Source organism: Microtus ochrogaster, chromosome 26 (assembly GCF_000317375.1).
Source record: "Microtus ochrogaster isolate Prairie Vole_2 chromosome 26, MicOch1.0, whole genome shotgun sequence".
Lineage (NCBI taxonomy): Eukaryota > Metazoa > Chordata > Mammalia > Rodentia > Cricetidae > Microtus > Microtus ochrogaster.
In genome coordinates, this window is record NC_022025.1 from 12,939,344 (window position 1) to 12,944,829 (window position 5,486).

Below are 5,486 nucleotides of genomic sequence, written 5' to 3' on the forward strand. Positions count from 1 at the left end.
CGGGATCCACCTCAGTCTCTGCAAGAGCAATGTGAGCTCCTAACCACTCACCCTCTCTCTAGCCTCAAGAGACTGGTTTTGTCCTAGTTGTCACTTTTAGCTCTGTCAGTGTCTAAAGTGGCCATTTTGGTGGTTTTAAAGGATCTACCATAAGCAGAGAGTGAGATGATGCATCCCCATAATTCATCACTCTGGTGGAGGAGCAGAATTTTGAATTTGAGGAAAGCCTGGCTAGAGGCCCTCTGTCTCACTGCTGATACAGAATTTCTGTGCAGGTGGCTACTGGTGTGAGCAGGCATCCATGCGTGTGTATGGAAGACAGAGGGCAACACCTGCTGTCCTCCGTAGTTTGCCGATTGGCTAGACTAGCCAGCCAGTAGTCCCCTGAATCCAGAACCTGCTTGCTACTCCACCGCCCAAACATGTAGCTTTTGCGTGAGTGCTGGGTATCCAAACTGGGGTCTTCACTCTTCAGCAGTAAGCCATCTTCCAGGGCCCCCAAAGATTATTTTAATACATTTCTTCTTTGTAAATAAAGATAATAAAAGCAGCCACACATCACAAAGACTGCTTAAATTACATTAGGCTTTTGAAATTAAAAAGCTAACCAAAAAACATCTGGTTGTAAATATCTTCCTGTCAGTTAACTGGCCACAGAGTGTTATTTTTGAGTATCTAAACGTAGGAGTCATAAAAACAGTATTTGGAAGTGAGGATTTAGGCTTGGTCAGACAAATCCAAACAGGCCTTTGAAGCAGATCATTAATTCAAATAAAATTCCCATTGTAATAAACAAGCTGGAGAATCACTTAGTTCAGATAAAATTGTTCAGGCAATTGCCTCTCTCTCTCTCTCTCTTTCTCTCTCTCTGTCTCTCTCATTTCTAGACAGGGTTTCTCTGTGTATCCCTGGCTGCTCTCTCTGTAACCGTGGCTGTCCTGGAACTCACTATGTAAGCCACCTGCTTCTGCCTTCTGAGTGAAGGGGATTAAAGGCATTGCCGCCGCCACCACCTGGCTTCAAGCAATTGGCCTTAATGATAAGTTCTCCTAGGGTCAAAGTGTGATAGTTACTCCTTCCCAGAACAACTGTAACAAGAAAGGAAAAGACATGAGTAAGAATTATATGCAGAAGACAACAGTAACCAACCTGCTCATTCGTGAGGATAAAACATGTTTAATAGCCTCTGGCAGGTTCTCAGTGTGCAACCTTTGTCTTGTGTGGAACACCTAAGGCAGCACAGGAAATGACTAATGTGTGCATTAATAACATTTCAACATTGGCTCATGAGAAACATTAAAAAGAAACTGCAGCTGGGCGGTGGTGGAGGCAGAGACAGGCGGATCTCTGTGAGTCCCAGGCCAGCCTGGTCTGTAGAGCAAGTTCCAGGACAGGCTCTAAAACTACAGGGAAACCCTGTCTCAAAAACAACCCCCCCCCAAAAAAAAAGATGCTTGTTGGTGGGAAATACATAGTATTACAGAAAAAATGCCTTCTGGGTTCCTTTTTATAAGATGCATAATCACTGCCTCAAGTAATAAGCAGGCTCCTGCTGAGGCCACTGTTCTCTGAGTTATGATAGATAACGTAACTTACAGACAGCACTTTTTCAGTCTAAGCAAAAGGATATTTCTCAATAAGAACAGTTATGAGCAGACATCTTCATGAAATGGAAGTCGTGATCTATGAACATCTTTCCCCCAGCTAGTTCTACAAACAACAGCCCACTCCTGGAGAGTTCTCCAGGACCAAGGACAGATCTGTGCTCAGATTAGATAAGAGCATGTCTGGCCTGCAGCACACACGTGTGTCGCAAGACAGCTACAAACTAGGCTGACACTTTTCTAGGTGACAAGGTCAGATTAGAGTCAGAAGGTTGACACCGTGAAAAAGTTTAAGATTCTTACAGGTTTTACTGGCCTCAGAAATTTGGCCTGTTTTCTACTTTGCTTTTCTGCAGTTCAGCAGATGAGAATTAAAATTAATAAGCAGAGCTGAGAGAGAAAGCAAAGTACATAATCATTTCCATCCATAGAAGGGCAGGCACGTCCCTGAGCCATAAAAGGAAAATGGATATTTGTCTTTGTTGAGTGAAATGATCGATCCTTTAGCATTTACAAACTACCAGAAGAATTTAATGATTTGCTGTTCTCAGATTAAGCACAAAATTAGTGTCTATGAGGGCAGGACAGAGAGGAGCAGCAACTCAGAATGGTAAAGCTAAACATGAGATAAATGTTGGCGGGGTCTCTTACAAACAAGAGTGTGAGCCGGTTGGATGGGGAGAATCCCCAGTGGGTAGCAAGTGCTCTCCATCCAACACTAGGCAGGTAGCGCTATTTTCCCATTTCCTGTTTCCCATCACTGCCTGCATCTGTGGTCAGCGGGCAGTCTGTGACGTGCCACACCTTTACCTCGGCCCAGAGCTCTAGCAGGGCTTCTGAAGGAAGCCAGCAATGTGCTAAGCATCCGTCATGTTCTGCCATTCCCTTCACCAGTCGGCATGCCGGGCGTTACCTTCCACGGGCAGCCACAGCTATAGTTGTGACGCTATGGTCTGCTATGACTGTTGCATTTGTACCGCTGTCTCATCAGGTGCAGGGAAAGAAACGATTTCCCGAGAGATGAAACCAAATAAAGGGGGAAAGGGGCCGCCAGTGTTTGTTGGTAAGGGACGGGGGTGATAATTAAAACGGAAATGAAAAACCAGACCAACTGAAAGTTCTGCAGTCAGAGAGCTTGGAGACTAAAGGAAAGCCCATGGTGACTACCCTCTTTAGAGAGGCCCATGAACCCTTCCAAACACCCAAAACCTACCACCATTCCCCAAAGAATGGATGTCACAGAGCTTTAAGAGAGGGAGGGTAAGAAGGGGGAAGGGAGGAAGGGAAGGAAGTAGGGAGAGAGGAAGGAAAAGCTAAGTGCAGCAGGATTAAACAAAAGTCTCACGGACGGATCTGGCAGCAACGGCACCCTTTCGAAACCCCATCCCTGCTGAGGGGTTAAGAATGAAGAGTAAGGAAAAGGCACAGTGGAATGAAGGAAGACACAGCTTCCTCAGAATCTCACTGAAGAGAAGGAGAATTGGCGAAGGCTAATTTTCTGAAGAAGACAGTGGACGAGGCGGTTCCCATAATACTGTGGCTCAGTTATAGAATTTCAACAAGAAAATTCTAAGAGGACAAACTCTCCAAGTTAGTTCTGGAACAAAGTTCTTGTATTTTCACAACGGTAAGCAAATCACAGTAAGGAAGCGTACAAGCGGGCTGGAGAGATGGCTCGGTGGTTAAGAGCAAGGTTGTTTTTCTGGAGGCCTGGGTTCAGTTCCCAGCAACTACATGGCAGTGTGTACAACAGGCTATATAACTAGTCCTAGATCAGTGATTCTCAACCATTTTGGGAGGATCAAATGACCCATTCGCAGGGGTCACCTAAGACCACCAGAAAAAAAAAAGATATTTACATTACGACTCATAGCAGTAGCAAAATTAAAGTTATGAAGTGGCAGCGAAAATAACTTTATGGTGGGAGTCAAACATGAAGAACTGTCTGAAAGTGCTGCAGCGTTAGGAACACTGAGAACCACTGCTCTAGGGTATCCAGAGCCCTCTTCTGGCCTCCGTGGGTACTGCACACAGGAGTGGCACAGACACACACGCAGGCACAAGACCATACATGGAAAGATGTACTATCTTAAGAAGAAACCATACACATAAAGATGTAATAATATCTTAAGAAGAAACTAACAGTTTGCTTTCTGTTTCTACTGAACACCGATTCTACTAGCCCATCAGCTCATTCCATCAGCTCCTTTAATCAGATGTGACATCTAGGATGAGCTAGAAAAATACACTCCTGAAATGCAAGATTACTTCCTCCCACTACCTTGCTCTTTCAAAAATCAGTATATATAGGGGCTGGAGAGATGGCTCAGTGGTCAAGAGCACTGGCTGCTCTCCCAGCGGACCTGGGTTCAATTCCCAGCATCCACATGGCAGCTAACAACTGTCTATAGCTCTAGCTCCAGGGTATCTGGCACCTTCATACCAAATACACATAAAGTTAAATATTTTTTAAGAAATCAGTATATATGTCTCTTAATTTAACCTCTTATTACTCATAAAGAAGAAAGGTTTTGTGTTTAATATTCTTTTTGTTGTTGTTTGTTGAGACAGGGTTTCTCTGTAGATTTGGAGCCTGTCCTGGAACTAGCTCTGTAGACCAGGCTGGCCTTGAACTCACAGAGATCCCTGAGTGCTGGCATTAGGGGTGTGGCACCACCACCACCCGGCTACCATGTTTAATATTCTTCATTTCCATCTGCAGTACACAACAATCTACAGGAACAAAACAATAAGGCCGGAAGCCTTCAAGGCTGCCTGGGTTGCAAAGCCAGCCTGAAAGAATGTCTGAGACCTGGGAGTGTAGCTCTGGGGTTCACGTGTGTTCAATCTGAGTTCTGCAAGAATTCAACAAAGGGGAGGCAGACCAGCCAGCAAACCAGAAAGGGCTGCAAGGCTCCTCTGCCATCCTACTCACTCCCTGAGGTAAGCTGTCAGAGCCAGATTAAGCATTGTGTTCTTATTCAATAAGCAATCCGTTTTAAAACCAGTTCAATGTTGCTTTCATATCTAGTTATACTAGTTATAATCAGGCTAGAGAAAGAATAAGAGCTTTTCCTACCACTCGGGCAAATAAATATGAAGTTCACCATGTCACTTAACAACCTATCTTGAAAACAATGGTGCTCCCATCCTCGTCCTGAAATAGAGATATTCGGGTCAAGGAGAGACTGTGCACTCCAGAACCCACACCTAACTGAAGATCCAAAATGACCTCGGTGTTCCCTCTCTTGGGGCAATGTAATGGTTTTACTGCCGTGAGGTAGATTAAGGAAGACTTTCAGGTTAGAATCACTTTCAGAATTTTACCATCTGAAGACAGAAACAGGAACTTGCAAAGAGTCTGGGACTAAAATGTTAAATTTAAGAAAATAATTACAAAACAAAGGTAAAAAGACTGTGGTTATCAATCTTATTTATTGAAAGGTGGAAGACAAGGAAAATAGCCTCTCAAATGCCAAAAACAAATCTGTACCTAAATGTAAATAAGTGCTTTACATACCAATAAACTGTCCCTTTTGCCCCCCAAAACTGAGTTTACCAAACAATGCTAATTTATTATTTACAAAAAAATCTTACCTGCCATAGAACTGAATTTAGAAAAGAAAATCTTATTTTGAGTACATTAAATTTCTTAAAACATTTAACCTAAGAAAATTTTTCCTCAATTGCCTACCCCTCCCATTTCAGAAAGAAGCCTATTTCAAGCAAGTTTATAGAGAAATGCATACATAATACAACACACAGTGCTGTGTAAACCAACCTGGTCATTAAGGTCAGCAGTCCTGTCGTAAGGGACACAGACAATCAATATATGGCTTTATGTAAATTTGCAACTAAATATCAAAAATGTTTAATTCTTTT